The following is a 19,034-nucleotide window of genomic DNA, read 5'->3' as shown; positions in this document are numbered from 1 at the left end:
ACGAAGGCACGATCACGTGCAGGGCGGTTGGTGGCGTCGCGAGGAGCTAGTCAATCGGTCCGCGAGGTCCCTGCGCAGGCGCAGAACCCATTCTTTATGAATACAACGGATCACCTCCAGATCATCTGTTACAGGTGAGCAACCTGTTTTTCTCTTCTTCCTATGCACAAGTCTCCCCTGCTGATGGGGTTGGGGGTAGAGAACCAGCTACTGTAGCTAGCAAAGCAGAAGCAATGAGGAGAGGCCACCACTCTATGCTAGAAGCACCATTTTCTCTGTCTCCACTGCTGACTTGCAGTTTCATACAGTGACATGCCCAGAAGAGCCAGCAGAGTGCAGTGTTTAGAGTGTTGGACTAGGACCAGGAAGACCCGAGTTTGAATCCCCTTTCCACCATGAAACTCACTGGGTGACTCTGGGCCACTCATATATCTCTCAGCCTGAACTACCTCACAGGGTTGTCGTGAGGATAAAAAAAGGCATGTACACCACGCTAAGCTGCTTGGAGGAGAGTGGGATCTAAATGTCAAAATCAATTAAAATAGATTAAATAAATTTTCAAAAGATAAGGCAGCTGGGCAATGGAGAAGAGGTAGAGACCACTGTCTGCATCAGGAGCGGGGCCAGGATAAAGGGGAGGACACCTGAAAGGAGGGTGACAGAGTGTAGAGGAGCTGGTGGGAGGCGGTGGTAGCAGGCAGGTGAGACTACACCTGCAGGGGGGCAGGGTGCCTACACTTGCCATCCTAGGGCATAAGTGCCGCCTGAGACTGTCACCTCACCTTGCCTCATGGGGGAGCCATCTCATCTGGATGAAGAATGCCTTAGCCCACTCTTTGCTGCCCTTGGCCTTCGTCACCATGCATTTCTGGATGGCGTGTCTCCTCCTCCACAATTCTCACCATCGTTGGAGAAGATCCCAAGCTTTAAAGCCAGTAACTTGTGTCTCTGCTCTTCCACCTAGGACTACGAAAATGGTCCGGGAGAAACTCAGCTAAGCAGGTGAGGATCTGATCCGTCTTGTGGATGGAAACCACTTGGAACCCCAGGTAAGAGTGGGAGAGAAGCAGGATTTTAAAAATGTGTTTTTATTTTTTAAAGGAAAAGGCCTTGCCTAGAACAACAAGCAGGATCTTTCAAAATGCGTCCGAGAGTGCTTGATGTGCTGCAAGCTTCTGGGCTTTCTTGGCAGCCATAAGAAACTCTGAAAGACAATATCTTTCTGTTATAAGAAAAAGAGATTGGTCTGAGATATATAGGCATGTCTTAGTTTTAGTTGAGTTGAGTTTATTACTGTCAATGCATATAAAGATAGCTGTTATCCAACATCCTAACCGAGCCAAGAATCTAGAAGACTGGACAGGAAGATCTAGGCATGTCAATTTGTTGCTGAAAATGATTGAGCTAATAATCAATGCTAGCTGGGTGAATGTCTGAAGAATGCTGTATCTTGGGCCTGAGAATCAATGGGACTGTTCTCATGACCAGCCTAACGCGGGCAAGGGCAGCCCAGCTGATGTTAGGCCGGGATCCCCGTGGATCCCAATGCTTCTCGCCTACCTAACCCTTCAAACCAACCCAGCTGTTAGCTAAGATTTTGCAAGCGCAACCTTAACCTGGCTGCCGGTTATTGTGTGTCTCATTGGGCTGAGTTCAGCCCTAGGAGATACAGAATCTGACAGGCAAATCCCCCATTGCATTGTGCATGTAGTGCATTGTGGGGGAGAGAGAGAGAGAGAGATTTAACACATTTGTGGTAAATAGCACAGATACTTCAGACATTGGCTCCTGAGTGAAGACCTCACTTCCTCCTCTTTGTTCTCCTCCTCTTCAAAACTAGATATATTCTGAAATTGTTCAAATTGGGATTTTGAGAGCAATAGAGGGAAAGGCAGAGCCAGCGTGATGTAGTGCTTAGAGTGCTGGACTAGGACTGGGGAGACCCGAGTTCAAATCCCCATTTAGCCATGAAACTAGCTGGGTAACTCTAAGCCAGTCACTTCTCTCTCAGCCTAACCTACTTCACAGGGTTGTTGTGAAAGAGAAACTCAAGTATGTAGTACACCGCTCTGGGCTCCTTGGAGGAAGAGTGGGATATAAGTGTAATAATAATAATAATAATAATAATAATAATAATAATAAATATAAGTCCCACTACTTCCATCCATCCCATGCTTCCTTTCCCACCCTCATCCCCCTCAAGGTACTCTGTGAGGCAGTTCACATGGCTCTGATTAGAACAGACATATGTTTCTGCCTGCCTGGGTAAAGTGCTGGGCATGAGAGCTGGGTAGGAAGGCACTCTCTGACTCAGCTCCTCTCCCCCAGAACTCACTTCTCTCTCTCCAGCCTTTCCCTTGCACACAATCCTAAAACAGGAGCATTGTGTGAACTGCCTTTATATCTCAATGTTTTGCAGGTCACCATGAGTGACTAGTAATGTTTCCGGCAACAATACTGTAGGCGAGCACAAAATGAGAGACTCCTCTCAACTCCTGAGTTCTCCACACACTGGGAATTTGGAGGGAGGAGGAGTCTGGCTTTGTGTCGGGCAAGCAGACATCCCTGGGGAGGAAGTTGGCAACTATGAAGAGCTGGCTACCAAAGCCAATCCACATCTGTAGACCCAGTACATTTAAAGTGGACAGCTGCTTACATATTAGATCAAACTAGTTCATCACTTCTCCGAGGTAGTGAATTCCCAGACCATTTGGTTTTAGAAGTGATTAGCAATTGGCAGACTTCTGTCTATGCTCAGCACACAATAGCTACTGGTTTGCTCTCTCACCTACCCATGGAGGGAAGTCAGGACACTTAAATGAAGCATACCTGCAGACTTGGTATGAAAGCTTATTCTTACTGAAATGACAGTGAAAACAGCAGGTCATCCTTACCGTGATGAGGCGACTAGACCAGCCATTGAAGCCAAGATAGTGATTGGTTACGTTTTGCCATTTGTAGCTGTGCAGACTTGCTGTGGAAAGGGACTCTCTCTGGTACAGATGGAAACCTGGATATGAATTAAAAAAGAACTCTCTGTATATGGAACAGGGGTTCCCAACAGGGGGTACTAGTACCTCTAGTGGTACTTGAAGGGCTCCCGGGGCTATGCAGAGACCTCCTGCCACGCGATGTGTTCCTCATCTGAGGACTGCCGGCTGGAAGCCAACATGTTCTCAGCGATGTATCTATTGTAGAAGGGGAGGGAGGAGGGTGAAGCCTCTCTTCCTGTGCTTCTGACGGGCTGGCTATGTGCAGAAGCTCAGCGTACTCCTTCCCTCATCCTGACCGACGGAATATCAGCGCCAGGTTTTAATGCTACAGTCATGAGGCAGGCTATTCCAGCCACAGACTTACATCCAGAGAAAGTTAGTCATCAGCAGTCTTCTTGAAATTAGTGGGACAAGTTGATTAATTTCAGTGGGAGTACTCTTGAGTAACTGAGTCTGGATGTAAGCCAGTGACTGGAGTAAGCTGTTTCATAACTGTAACTTTTAGATTTGTGTGTGCATAGATACACAATAAGCTGCGCTACACTGATGACACCACTCTGAGAGCTGAGAATGTGGCTCTAGTAATGAAAGTGAAGGAGCACAGTGAAAATATGGGACTACAATTACATGTAAAGAAGACTAAACTAAAGACAAGAAAGGGGTACAGCAACCAGCCTCAGAATAGACACTGAAGACACTGAAGTGGTTGATAGCTTCTCCCTTTTAGGATCGACTGTCAACAGTAAAGGATCCAGCAGTCAAGAAATACGCCGCAGACAGGCACTTGGTAGGGTTGCAATGAAGGCCTCAGAAAGGATATTTAGATGCCGTGAGGAGTCTACACCTACAAAGATTAGAATCGTTTGGACAATGGTTTCCCCCATGACACTCTGTGGATGTGAAAGGCGGACTTTGAAGAAATAAGATAGAAAAAGCATTGACGCTTTTGAACTTTGGTGCAGGAGTAGACTCTTGAGGACACCATGGTCAGCCAGGAAAACAAACCAATGGATCATAGAACAAATCAATCCAGAATTTTCACTCGAGGCACAAATGACCAGACTCAAACTATCGTACTTCAGACAGATTACTTGAAGACCCAGCTCCCATGAGAAGTCTATAATTCTGGGGGGGGGGGGGGTTGAAGGAAAGAGAAGAGGACAACCAGCAACAAGGTGGATGGACTCGATTATGACAGCAATGAATGCATCACTGAGAGACCTGAGAGATCACCCTGGAGAGAATCTATCTATGTGGTGGCTAAGAGTTGACACCGACTTGACGGCACTTAATCAATCAATCCATCCATCCATCCATCCATCCATCAATACACACACACACACACACACACACACACACACACACACACACACACACAATCTCTATAGGGTATCTGAATTGAAGGACTGGTCTGTGAGCAGAAAAGGTATGCTTGTTTTTAAAAAGGTTGGGAATCCTGTATTAGAAGATTTGCACAAACTTCTTCTCCCAGGGGTGGGGATGGAAGGTGAGCTTCAATCCTGCCTGGAATATGGCATGGATGTGGGTGTGCTTGGGCACACCCATCAGAGATGCTTTGCTTGCATGATTGGAGCTACTGGAGTGTGGCTCCATCTTGTGCTACAGAGGTCATATGAGGCATTACATCAAAGCTGTGTTTGGATCCAGCAGGCCAACCGCTCCACTGACAGAAGTCTATGTGCTCCCTGATTCTACCATTGCATTGCACAAGCACAGTATTTTGAAAGAAATTCAACGTCCTGAGACGTTTTCTTCTAAAAGAAGATCTACTGTCCTCAAGGCTGTAATGATGGTCTTGAAAGGTGTGTCTAGTACCTGGTGAAATCTCAGAAGTGTGGGGAGGAAACTGGGGGTGCTGAATAGTAGAGGCTGGTAGGAATGCTGGTGTTATTTCTGTTTTTAAGTACTTTTGTTTTGCATCTGAAGATTGGATTGTAGATTAAATTTTCTGTAATATGAAATTGTAGACTAGGTAGAGAGGCAGGTGGCCAAATGATAAAGAGACCATTTTCATCATCTTAACACAAATGTAAGAATTGCTCTGCTGGGTTGCATAGATGCATCTAGTCCAGCATCCTGTTTCCAACAGTGGTCAGCCAGATGATTCATGAAAGCCCACAAGCAGGACATTAAGACCGCAGGCCTGCCCTGTTGTTTGTCCCCAGGACTTGCTATTCAGACTCATCCGGGGAGATATTACTCAATGGCTTTCACTCTTATACAGTTGGAGCTGTACCTGGGGCAGGCTGTGGTAGATGCAAAGGTGGCCTGGGTGCTTGTTGCTACCTCTCTACACGCATCCTCGAAGCTGCTTCCACCACTCAAACAATATGCTATGGCAGTTTTGATTCATTTTGGCTGCTGCAGTCTGCTCAAAATTAACATCTATCTCTCTCCGATACAGAGGAAGCCTCAGGTTAGATCAATGTGGACTGAAATGGAAAACTACGTAGCAGATCTCCTCCTCTCCATTCCGAATGCATTTGTGGTGATGGGTGGTGATTTAAATGCTAGGCTGTGCCCTGATGACCATACTTCATACACTCCACAGAGGGCTTATCAACCCAGTCCCGAGGCAGACGGGCTCCCTCTTATCCGTCTTTCAAAGGACCAAAGGTCAAGTTATGCAGGTCTCTGCTTGAGTCTAATGACCACCAGACTTAATCTCTGCATTCTGAAGGACTCGCTTGAAAACGACCATCCTGCCAACTTCACCTATCTGGCCGGCTCTGGGATGTGTCTGATTGACTGCTTTATCGCCTCAGGGAACCTTCTCCCTCTGGTGGAGGGTTTTGAGGTTGTCCCCAAATTTGACAGTGATCATCTCCCCATCTCGCTCCTTCTAAAGCCTTTCATCTATCAGTCCCATATGGAGAACCATGATCATCCCACCATATCCTTGGCGGGAGGAGCATATTGCCGTGCTAAATGGTCTCCACAACTGGATCAAGCACTAAGTGAGCTACTCGCCTCTGACCACCTGCAGCGTATTCAATCATCCTTACTAACTAACGACCCTACTTCTGCACCTTTGGAGTCCTACAATGCCCTCGTCCAGGAATAACAGCAGCTCCTCTCTCGCAAGACCTGTGAGCTATGTGCACAGTGCCAACAGGCTTCCAAGCAGTGGTTGGATAAGGACTGTGCTAAAGCCCCAAAAGCCCATCCTTACACCTATCAAGTCTATAAAGCTTGTTCTGGACAGTTGGCCCCACAGAATCTCCTTCTGCAGAAAAGACAGCACAAACTTCTGCTGCTTTGTAAGAAAAGAGATGCCATGAAAGATGCCTGGATGGGTCTCATTCAGGCCATTAGAGCCAAAGATTCTGCCATGTTCTGGCATCTTTACAAAGCACTCTCCCACTTATGAACCAAATCACCTGGACTGTCATCTTCATCCAGAGATCTGGGAGAACTATTTTCATGACCTATACAAAGAGCCTGCTGCTGTTTGCAGAAGCTCCACCTGTGCCATTGAAGACACTCCAGCGTGGGCACCAGTGTCAACCTCAGAGATTCACAGTCTAGTCACCCAATTAAGACTGGGGAAGGCTCCAGGCGAGGACCTTATTCCACCAGAGGCTGTTAAAAATAATCTAGACTGGTGGGCCCCTGTCCTGGCTTCGCACTTCGCCTATGTTGACACAAGTGGCCAAATTCCCAAGGACTTGGGGGGGGGTGGCAGTGATCATTGCTTTATATTTAAAAAGGGCAAGAAGGATGACCCGGCCAATTACAGACCCATCACTTAATGCGAGGCACCTATCCAGGAAGCTTAAAGATGGATTGGAACAGGAAAATCTTCTTGCTGAGGAACAAGCGGGCTTCAGGGAAGGGCGCTCCACCATCGACCAGTGCCTAGTTGTACAGCACCTTATCGGGAAATACTCTTCCTGCCGGGTGACCTCCCTCTATGCCGCCTTCATCGACCTGAAGGCAGCATTCGATTCCATCGCACGTGTCAAATGATGGAAGAAGCTGGAAGCCTCCTCCAATGACCGGCGCCTGCTATACCTTCATTGCACCCTGCACATGAACACATCACTCCAGGTGAGATTGGGTTACGGAGGGTCTAAAATGTGGGGTCCTTTGTGGTGCATGGTAGATAATTGGTGCATGGAAGATGGTGCATGGAAGATAATTCAAGATGTAGCCCCCAAGGCCACCTCACAAGAGCTGAAGGGCATCAAACAAGGATGCATTCTGGCTCCACTCCCCTTCAACTTCTACATTAACTCTATGATGGGCCAGCTCAGCAACCCAGATTTCCACCCTCCAAAGCACGCTGGGAGATACATTGCCATCCTGTTATACGTGGCTGATGCAGCCATCCTCTCAAGGACCCCCCTTGGCCTTAGAAGAACACTGAGGGCCCTGACGCTGCACTGTAAGGAGAACTGCCTGGAAATCAATGATCACAAAACTAAAATGATGGCCTTTGTCAGGAGGCCCAAGATCCACTCTTGGCACATTGAGGGGCATAAGATTGAGCAAGCTGCACACTTCAAAGACTTGGGAGTAGTTTTCCATTTTGGTGGCTCTTGGAAAGGCCATAAAGAACACCTGGCTTTAAATGTCCAGAGAAGTGCCTCTGCCATTCTCAAATGCCTGCCGACAAGAGGAGGCCATTATGTATCCGCGGCCCTTGAACTGTTCACAGCCAAGTCACTAGCTAACTTCTCAATGGTGCCCAATTGGGCCCCTTCCCCAACATTGTGGCTCTGGAACTTGTACAATCTAAATTCCTGCGGCCAGTGCTCCAAATACTGAGATGTGTCCCCAATGCCACTCTGCACCTGGAGACAGGCCTGATCAAGCTGGAGGCCAGGGTATGGGTGGCCATCCTCTGTTATTGGCTCAGACGATCCTTCTGCCCAATTGGCCTTGCCCCCCTAACCCTACATGATGATTACCAATCTAGCTGGATTCAGGCAATTTAGACCAAAATAGCTACTTCGGGCCTTTTCCCCATGACCTTGCTCAGTATGGGCTATGATCAGGCAAAAGCAACCATCAAGCAGCGCATTACAGACACTTGAGTGCCAAACTGATCTCAGCAGTGACCCCAAATTTCACATCAGTTAAGGGCTTAGATATTCTCCTTCTCTAGCAGCATACCTCACCCAACTGGAGATTCCAAGCACAGAAAGGTGTTCACCTTGGCTCACTGTCATGGCCTCCCTTCAGCAGTGCTAGAAGGCCGTTATAAAAGGACCCCATTTTTTGAGCGCCTATGCCCCCGTGGCCTAGGGCAGATTGAAACTATTGAGCATGCTCTCTTCTACTGCTTGTTCTATAGAGACATTCATGCCTCCCTCATCCTTCCATTGCTAAGCAAGTATCCAGCCGTCCGAGCCAATTTTATAGCTCTTTGCTGCTCTCTGACTCTAAGCCTGCCATCACATGTAGTCTCGGCAGGTACTGTGCAGCTGCGATCAGCATTCATCAGCAGATGACAGGCAGTGAGCCCTATCAGCCTCAATCTGACTCTCGGTGACTCTGGGCAGGCCTGCAATTGCTCACGTGCCTCTCTTTCACTGCTCCTTATAACCTTCAATCTGGCTGTTCTTTCACTTTTATCACTCAGGTCATATATTTCTGTCCTCTCATGTCTTTTAACTCATGCATTTTTAATTACTTCAACGTCTGTCCAAGGATTTAAGTTGCAACTCCCAGGGACTTAAACTTAAGTCGACTTTTGATTTACTGGGACTTTTTATCCTTAATGGTGCTACTGATGATGATTATCCAGCAGAATTTTTTCACTGGTCAGGCACCAGACCCTCATTGATTGACTACATAGCAATATCTTGAGCTTTAATTCCCTATGTAGTGAGATTTAAAATAGATGACTATCTAGAAAGTGACCATCTTCCGGTTACACTCCATTTGAAAACTATTGATCAAGATATTATGGAACCTCCTGGTGATCCAGGGTTATCTAATGCAATCCAGCCCAGACAACTTAAATGGACCTTCCATTTAAATGAACGTGTTACTAACCACTTAAAGACTGAGACTGTCCATGCTCCTGTTTGTAGTATGTATATATTATTACTATATCATGTGTATTACTATGTATGTTTTAAATTTTGGTCTATGACCATAAATAAACATGATGATGATGATGATGATGATGATGATGAATTACTTTTACTACCTTTTAGGCGCTTAGACCCTCATGTTCTTTACTATTTTTAGTCCTTTTAGTATAGGTAATCATTTTTTAATCTAATTTCACTTTTAACATGGAATCACCCTTATATTTTCATATTAGCTTAGTATTTTTAGTATTCTTAGTCCTTTTAGCAACAATATGTACTATTTTATATGCATTTATCTTTTATCTAATCTCACTTTTAACATGTAATCATCCTTATACTTTATGCTGGTCTGTGACCGTAATAAAGATTGATTGATTGATTGCTATTCAGACTGCTCCTGAAAGTAGAGGTTCCATTTAGCTATCATGGCTTCTAACTTCTATATATAAATAAATGGTTCTTCATTAACTCATTGAGATTAGGTATAATTTGTTTAATTGCTTCTTAAACTAATCCAAGCTAGTGACCCATATGCCATAGTAGTGAACTCCATACTTTAATAACAGCGGGTGAACTCTTATTGCTGGGTTCACCTTTACAAGTATACCCCCCAAGCTGGCCCACAAGTTGGTTTGGCCTGGTTTGATGGTCGAACCGGACCCAGTTCTGCTGAGCCCAAGCTGGGCCGGTTTTAATCCAGTCCAGATTTGAACCGAACCAGTCTCATGGCCGGCTCGCACATCCCTACAGTCAACCAGCTTACTAACAGGTCACACAGAGACAGGTCTCATAAGGACTGTGGTAAGTTGTCATCTGGTAAATGGTTGTCTAAAAAGAATATGTGGGTGTATTTAAAAGAATACTTCTAACCACTGAAGGATGGAGGGGGAACAGATACACAACCTCATAGCACCATTTCCTCACAAAAATACACTCTAAAGGCCAGTCACCTGTAACGCAGAAAGAGGCTTAGATTATGAGGCAAAGTACCTTCAAAGGGGATTTTTGAAATAGGTACTGTTGGTTGTAAGCACACTGTGCTCTGTTGGCATCTCTTGACAAGAGCATAAATGCCAGGCCCAGCGACTGGAACATTTCTGTGAATCCTCATGGAATAAAGAGGCCTCAATGCAGAGAATGCTAAATATAGAGAACGCTGAAGGAGAAGACAGGCAAACAAAATAATCTATTAGAAAAGGCAAAGAACAAGCATACTTTTTAAAAGTTACCAATAATTTATCAAGATTTGCCTTTATATACAATAATAAATAATACAGGAGAATTATAACAGAAATTACAATAAAAACTTTTTTAAAAACCCAGAAACATATTTTTGTGGTGGTACAAAACTATGTGGAAGAAGAGAGGCTCACAGCATAGGAATGGGGCTACAGAGCATACTGGTGTGGGGGAGTGGGTGGGGCTTGATGGCATGCTTGTGGTGGGCACTGCACCTGGGTCCAGCATCCACACCTTTCCTAATTTGCTTTGCTTTTGTTCATCACCTAATAATAAAGTGAGTTTGGGGCTTTCGTTGATAGTGAGTCAGTTCAAACAATATGGCCTGGCAGCAGGGCTGGCTCTTACCAGTAAGCAGAAGATGCGCCGCATCGGGGCACAGTCTGAAGGAGGAAGTTGAGCTGATGATACCTCCTTTAAAAAAAATTAAATTCCAGCCACCGCACGGCTGAGGATGGCTGCGGGGGTGTGTGTGTGTGTCCTACTGCCTACACCTCCCCACCAGCGGCGGAAGCGACTGAACAAGAGCAATGCTGTGGCCTGCTGTTTGGCCCGGTGTCGCTTCCCAGTTACAAGGCACACCTGTGCAGTGAAGTCTATTAAGTATCTCGCAGTTAGGAAGCGACACTGGGCCAAGCAGCAGGCCACAGCATTGCTCTGATATCTTCTGCCGCTGCCGGGGGCGGGGGTGTAGAAGGACACACACGCACCCCCACAGCCATCCCCTCGGCCATGCAGCGGCTTCAATTGGCGGGAGGCAGTGAGAAGAAAATGGCACCAGACACAGTGATGATGGAGGAGGTGGCTGGCGGCCCCACAAGGGAGCCCTGCGGCGGGCGGGCAAAAATGGCAGGGAGGAGGGAGCCCGGTGGGGAGAGAAAGTGCTGCGGGGGGGGACTGCCTGTGACAGGAGGAGGACGGGGACCTCTGGAACGACAGGGAACGGACTCTCTTTTTCTCGCCAAGACTGCTCCATTCTCTCTCTCTCTCTCTCTCTCTCTCTCTCTCTCTCTCTCTCTCTCTCTCTCTCTCACCAAGACTGCTCCATTATCTTAAATAACCAGGGCTTAAGCTGTGTAGGGCTTTATAGGTTATAATCAGCACCTTGTATTTTGCCCAGAAGTGTATTGGTAGCCAAATAGCTCTTTTTAAGTATAGGAGTAATATAATTATAATTATATTATATACATATTATGTACATAATTAAGAAAAATTTTGAATACACACTAATTGTATTTATTTTGATTTTTCATTTTTTTACTATAGCTGGGGTGGGGGCGCTCAACAGAATGTTGCATCAGGGCTCCAGATCCCCCAGAGCCGGCCCTGCCTGGCAGCACATATGAACAGGAAGGGGCGCACTGCGAGTGTGCCCATTGGGACATCCACCACTGATCTAGCACTCTCCCTTTGTTTAAACAATTATTTGGAGAACGTGTATAGCAATTACTCAGATGAACAGTCTCAACACATGATTAAGGGATGTGACTGGAGGGCACTGGGTTTCAGGAAGACATTGGACAGGTGCATTCTCAACACGCCCCTTCCTGTTACTGTGTGCTACTGGTCTGTAAGGACACGGAACTCTAGCGCCTCCAAAATGGAAGAGCGCGAGAAGCAGCAAAATGGGCTGGGTTTGCCACGGGAAATACCGCCCAGAACTCTCCCTCCCTCACTCAGCAAAATGGACCAACCATCACGTGGTTGTGTAGACTGGGTTTTTTCAGGTACAGCCTCATAGTCTGTTTTGGATGCCGGGATGTTTGGATGTTTCAGTCACAGAGCATATGAAGTCAGAATAAGCAAGGTGCGGAAAAGGCACACGCTGTACTTGCTCAGGGACACTGTCACCATCGAATAGCAAAAGAGTCTGAACAGAAGAAAGATAATGGGGGAAAGGAAAACCTTCCCAATCACAAGGTGGTATTTCTAAATAAGATGACTTCCATCAGCTTATCTCGAAATTAAGCACTAGATTTATTTATTTTTTAAAAAGGGACATTTCATAAGCAGCACAATATAATACAAAAGTTACTTCTGCAGGCAGCAGCCAATGTTTACAGACACAGGAGCTCCCAAAAGTATTCTGCTTGGAGAATCACAAAGCATAATAGTTGCCTCTCATTCTCTACCCCATCAGTAAAGTTACAGAAACTGAGGACCAGTGTTCTCTAATTTTTTTCACCTGTGTACGGAATGAATTTTGTTCTAGGTGGCAATATCAAGGCAGCGTGTGCGCTTGTCCATTCAGAATGGGCCCGTCCTGATTCAACCTGAGCGGGATCTAAAATAAACTGCGAGGACATCAAAAAATGTGTGAGCACGCGCACATCGTCACACCTTAGAGGGAACACTGCTGCGGACTAAGTAATTCCACAAAGGACAATGCAGCAAACCTGGGTTTGCCACCAAGTATACATTGGACAAGGATTTGCAACCAATCCTACCACTCTGATCAGCGTACTTATATACATACTAGTATTTTTAAGCCCGTTATGATAACAGGCGCTAGCTTTCTATCCCGTCTTTTCTGTCTCTCTCTCTCTCTTTCTGTCTCTTCCCCCCCCCCTTGTCCCCTCTCTCTTTTTGTTTTTTGTTTTGTTGTTGTCTTTTTTTGTTCTTCCTTATTTTGCTTTTACTTTTTTGGGGGGGGGGTGGATGAATAACGGCCAAAATGGCCCATGAGAAGGTGGCCGCCCCCGCCTATCGCCCTCCCGCGCACCCAGCTGCCGGAGCCCACCTTACCCGCTCCAGCCCGAAGGAGAAGAGAGGAACTCGGAAACAGAGCTATTCTCTGTGTTAAGCTGCTGCCTATACTGTCGCAATGGACGCAATAGGCGTCCTTTGCATCCATAGCGGCAGTTTGAGCAGTGACTTAGCACAGAGAGGAGCTCTGCTCGTGAGCTCCTCTCTTTTCCCTCGGGCTGGAGCGGGTAAGGTGGTCTTCAACAGCTGGGAGGGCGATAGGCGGGGGCGGCGACCTTCTCATGGGCCATTTTGGCCCTTAATCTTTTTTGGGGGGGAGCGGGGAAGGTGATTTTGGGCAGCTGGGAGGGCGGGTGAGCAGGCGGCGGCGGCGGCTGTGAGCGGGCGGGGGCCTCGTTGGCAGCTTCGCCGCCACCTCGCCCAGCTTCATTTTGGGCAGCTGGGAGGGCGGGTAAGCAGGCGGCGGCGACGGCTGTGAGCGGGCGGGGGCCTCGTTGGCGGCTTCGCCACCACCTCGCCCAGCTTCCCTGTCCCCCGTCTCGGTCTTCCCCCGCCGCCATTGCCCTCGCCTTTTTCAGGGCGGCCGCTTCTGGTTGCCTCGGCCTCCTCTCGCCGTGCCGCCGCCTCGGCCACTTTCCCCCGCCGCCACACACCGGCTAATGGCCGCCCGTGGCTGTGGGACACTGGTGTCTGAGGTCCTTCGCGCAGGCCCAGGCCCAGGTGTCTGAGGTCGCTTCGCGCAGGCCCAGAACAGCCCAGGGAGGCAGGGACGCAGATCCCCAACGTTCCAAAGCCATGGCCACTCACTTAGCCTTTTATTATATAGGATGTGTTTTGTCTCATTCACATATTCTGTATTGTAAAGCGTCATACTACAAGGAGAGGAGAGCTGGTCTTGTGGTAGCAAACATGAATTGTCCCCTTTGCTAAGCAAGATCCACCCTGGTTTGAATTTGCATGGGAGACTACATGTGTGAGCACTGTAAGATATTCCCCTCAGGGTATGGGGCCGCTCTGGGAAAAGCATCTGTATGTTTGCATGCAGAAGGTTCCAAGATCCCTCCCTGGCTTCTCCATGATAGGGCTGAGAGGGACTTCTGCCTGCAACCTGGAGAAGCTGCTGTCAGTCTGGGTAGACATGCATCTTTTTAGGTGTACAGCTCAAAAACAAAATGTAAATGAATGAAGCAGCCCTCCAAAGCCACCCTTGAAAACTGTCTTGTGTCAACTGCACATTGCACCTGATTATTTTAGTGCATAAAACTTGCGATAATTTGTGTGGAGGGGAATTGTATACTTGAAGGAGAATTTGGGGCTCAGGGTGGGCATGTTGAAGAAATTTTAATGAAGAGAAGATAATGGATAAAACATGATGGAACACAACCAAGTGCAAGCGAAGCCTGTGTTCTGCCTTCCAGGGAGTTATCCAGACATGACTTCATGCTTTGGGGTATCCAAAGAGCAAATCTGCTTCGGAGTAGATTTGCAGCTGTTTTGTTCAGGTGATTAAATGGGCCATTCACATAGGGTCGGTTCTTGTCAGCATTCCCTGCGGATCCTTTTTCCTGTGTGCGTTCTCACAGCTTGCTCCGGGTTTTTTCTCCAACCAGCCACATCCCAGAGGAGGAGGTGAGATACCTTTTGTTTTTGTTGTTGTTAGTTTGACAGCTAGTTGCGGAAGACCAGTGAGCTAAGTTGCCAAGCAGCCGGATCAAACAACAGAACACTTAAACCGAACCTGCCGAATCTGACCCAAATCTTTGTTGATTTTTAAAATGAACTTTGTTGATTTTTAAAATGAACTATGTGACCGCCTTCATCACCTCATGTTGCACTTCTATGGTGAACAGTGCAAGTTTTGGGGGGGGGAATTTAATTACTGGCAATGCCTCCTACATACAACATGGGATAAATGCATACAAGAAAGCTTGGTTTAAAAAAAAAAATCTGACACAAATAGAGGATTTTTTTTTACCCCGGACATAGTTTGGGCCAAGCTAGAATGCACAGCAGTAATCCAGGGGAAAGCAGAATTGTGTTTGTACTGGTCCCTGATAGCTCGCAGGGACTTCAGGGTAAATCCAGCTGATATGTGGACTCGCATCCTCCGTTCCGGAGGGGATGCGAGCTAAAAGCCATGTGTGTAAAGGTAGGCTTCAAATTGAGTCATGGCTCAATTCTGAGTCTGTTTTCAGTGACAGAGCTCATTCCCAGTACATGGAATGTAAGAAATGCTTTAAAACATGTGCAGAGTGCCAAGGCTTATTTTCAAACAGGACTTAACTCTGGACATGTTGTTTCCCCCATTCCAGAGGTGATAGTTCTGATGTAAATGAGGAGAGTATCGTTTAGCATGAGCAGATTGCCTGACCTTCGCTGTTGCATAACTGCAGCATATCTACCCACATACATCCGAAAGTAGGTGGTAAGGGTTTCTGGGTTGGAGTATGTGACACCCAAATGGCAATGAACTTCTTACAAATTAAGCATTTGTAACACTCTCCCATGTAGGGATGTGCAAAACGTTTTGGGTACTAAACTTTTTGTACTCGAAACAGGCCGTTTCGGGTGTTTTGTACACAAAACAAAATGTCCCCGTTTCGGCTAGAAAACTTTTTGTTGTTTTGGACTTCCATTTTGTGGCGATCTCTGAGTAAGTCTCCATTTTGTGTTTGACATCTCTTTGAATTGTCCGCCCTTCCAGCCTTCTGATCGGTGACCTAAAGTATGGGCTGACCTGCTGACGATTCCCTCCTTGTTCCCCATTGGCTCTTTTGCCTCTTGCCACTTTTTACTGACCTCACATTGGCCAGGGGAAGGGTCGAAGAAGGGGCAAGGGTGGGAGGGTTCAAGGAGGGGTTTTCAATTCATTCAACAAGTTAGTTACTCATTCGCCATTCTGCAAATGCTGTGGTCTCATGTGCACCCCATTCCCCAGGTCCTTTCAAGTACGGCTTCTGTGTTATCCTTAACCATTCCAGCATTACTTAATGAGTTTCTTTTCCCTGCACTGAAATCTGACAGCATTCCAGCCCTTCAAAAATGGAAATAAGAACATAAGAACAGCCCTGCTGGATCAGGCCTATCTAGTCCAGTATCATGTTTCACACAGAGGCCCACCAGATGCCTCTGAGAAGCCCACAAGCAAGAGATGCTTGCTGTTGCTCCCCTGTTACTGGTATTTAGAGGCATATTGCCTCTGGGGATGGAGTAGCTAGTAGCCATTGATAGACCGGTCCTCTGTGAATTTGTCTAAGTTCCTTCTAAAGCCATCCATCCTAGTGGCCATCACCACATTCCCTGGCAGAGAATTCCATAGATTAATTATGCACTGTGTGAAAAAGTACTTCCTTTTGTTGGTCATAAATTTCCTGGCCTTCAGTTTCATGGGATGATCCCTGGTTCTAAATGTTGTGAGAGAAGGAGAAAACTGTCTCTCTGTCCACTTTCTCTACTCTATTTCTGCCTCACACCTCTACATTGAACACCCAAGGCAGCTTACAAGCTTTTAAAAACAAAGTTTTAAAATGTTGACAACAACACAAATCTGTCTGTCATGGCATAAAAACAGATAAAACACACTCAATGAGAGCAGCTATGAAAGGAACATCAAACAACTGGACAGTCCAAAGCTCTGTTCAGAACAAAAGGTTCAGAACTTTATGATGGAATATCAGCAAGGAAAGGCCCAAACAGATCTCCCGAAGCAGGGAGTAATATAGGCTAGGCACAGCTATGGAGAAAGGCCCTCTCATGCATCCCTGCCAGCTGCCAACTACACCTTGGAAGATTGAGGGATGTGCAGAAGAGCCTCCCCATCTGATATGAGTGGATGATGAACATTTTCATGTGAAAGGAGACAGTTCCTTTAGATATCCTGGTGCCAAGTCCTTTAGTTTAAATGCAAACCAGCTATATATTGAGCCCCAAAACAGATTAGAAACCAGTTAAACTAATATATGAGCCCCAATTAAACAGTTTAGAAGCCAATTAAACTAATAAATAAGAAGAGTCACATGCTCCAGAAACCTAGCTCTAATGAGAACATAAGAACAGCTCTGCTGGATCAGGCCCAAGGCCCATCTAGTCCAGCATCCTGTTTCTCATAGTGGCCCACTAGATGCTGCTGGAAGCCACAGGCAGGAGTTGAGGGCATGCCCTCTCTCCTGCTGTTACTCCCCACTGAGACGTACAGCAGCTTGTTTCACCTCTAATTTACAAATGCTTTTCAAAGGCAGCCCAATGTTGAGTGTAGTCTAGATGTAACTTAAGGCATGTATGATGGCAGCTAAATCTGCCTTCTCCAGAAATGGGTGCAACTGGCACAGCAGCCTAAGCTGGGCAAAAGCAATCCTGGGAATCCAGGAACAAAGCTGGGAGTACCCAAACCGTGAATCTGATTCAAGTGTGTGTGTGGGGGGGAGGGGTAATCCCATCGAAGACAGGTTGTATCTCTGTCACTAGACCTACATTCCTATTGACCAAAAGCATTTCCATCTCATCTGGATTAAGCTTCAGTTTGTTAGGCCACACCCAGGGGCTAATTCGGAACCTCTGAAGCCTGTCTGGACTACAATGGAAAGGAGAGATAAGACACACTGATCACATCCAGTTCCAGTTCTCCATATGATCTTTTCCAATGTAGATGTTAAACCACATGGCAAACAATATAGAACCTCGCAGAACATCCTAACCCAATGGCCATGATATTGGGCAGATGATTCCCAGCAGCACTAGACACAGCACAGACAGGAGCAGAATCACCAAAACACCATGCTCCTGAGCCCTCTCTGAGCCGAGAAGTCCATCTTTGATGGTATCAAAAGCTGCTGAGAGGTGTAATGGAACCAAGGAAACATTCTCCTTGTCCAGTTCCTAGCGAAGATAATCTATCACGGTGACCAGAGCTGTTTCAGTCCTGAATCCAGACTACAAACCACCCTGAGCCATTTTGGAAGGGCGGTATAGAAATTGAATAAATAAATAAATAGAACTAAACTGAATTTGGTATATTGAAGATCAGAATACTGATGAGACAGAAGCAGCCTTAGTTTGGACCTCCTCTTACAGAATGCACTTAGGCCACAAGTCCAGGGAAAACAGCCACTACTGCTGCTGTGTCCCACAAGACTGCCTCAGTTTTCCAACTCCACCATTATAGCCACTGCCACCACCATGCATCAGCAATCTGCTACAGCGTTGGCTTTCAAAGGCCTGAACAGGCCTGACTTCTCTTTAGCAGGTTGTGATGATACTGAGAATTAAACAGCTTGCCAGTACCTACATAACAAAACTACAGGCTGCCTCCACATTTCTCCTATCCCCAGTGGCCAATGCAAGGCCAACTCCTATCCATACACAATATGGAGGGGCAGGGGGCAGAGAATGGTAGCTGTAACCAGTACTGAAGCAAATACTGGGGATTCTTCCAAATTTACCAAATTTTGTATTTTCAGCAAAATGTCATTTTGGAATTTTCTGGCATTCTCTTCTCATTTGCAACAATATGTTTTCACAGGACATGGGAGGGAACTCATGAAGCCTTCAGATACCCACCAATGACAAGTTGGATGTCAACCTCCAGTTGGACAGTTCTGTGGCGAGAAACTATGGCCTCTTTCCCTGCTTAAAGACAGACCTGCACAAGGTGGAGATCTATGTTACAACGATAAAATGCCGGCATTTGGGAAAATGATTGCAACATCTCTGTCTTCTGAGTGCAGGAAAATTCTGCTGATGTCTCCTCTGTGACCTCCTGTGCATGAGAAAAATCTGAGCCAAGCTGAAACCAAAATTTTCTGCCCCTCCACAGTATATTCCTTTGTGCTTCTTAAGATAAAAGCAGTTTCACCTCCGAAGTATAACCATGCTTTGCTTTAAGCCTACTTGTAGAGTGTTTCTTTTGTGTTTCTACTTGTGGCATGTTTCTATCCTGCAACGAAAAGCATCACATCCCCAGACAGATGGGTTTGGGGAAATTAACTGCACCATCTGAAGGCAGAAAAGATCTCTCTTCCACCCTCACATTTGC

General features: G+C 46.5%; 1 long non-coding RNA gene and 1 pseudogene across 1 annotated transcript; one reads left to right on the top strand and one right to left on the bottom strand.

Moving 5' to 3' along the window:
- Nucleotides 1–1,742: 1,742 nt before the first annotated feature.
- Nucleotides 1,743–10,669, bottom strand: LOC128331344 (RAD52 motif-containing protein 1-like; annotated as a pseudogene).
- A 2,839-nt stretch (nucleotides 10,670–13,508) lies between these two features.
- On the top strand, nucleotides 13,509–18,883 carry LOC128329562 (uncharacterized). The gene is made up of 2 exons (XR_008309704.1): nucleotides 13,509–14,632; nucleotides 18,522–18,883. It is a non-coding gene; the product is annotated as an uncharacterized LOC128329562 (long non-coding RNA).
- The last annotated feature ends 151 nt before the right edge of the window (nucleotides 18,884–19,034 follow it).

Source organism: Hemicordylus capensis, chromosome 6, assembly GCF_027244095.1.
Source record: "Hemicordylus capensis ecotype Gifberg chromosome 6, rHemCap1.1.pri, whole genome shotgun sequence".
NCBI lineage: Eukaryota > Metazoa > Chordata > Lepidosauria > Squamata > Cordylidae > Hemicordylus > Hemicordylus capensis.
This window is presented reverse-complemented; position numbering and strand designations above follow the sequence as displayed.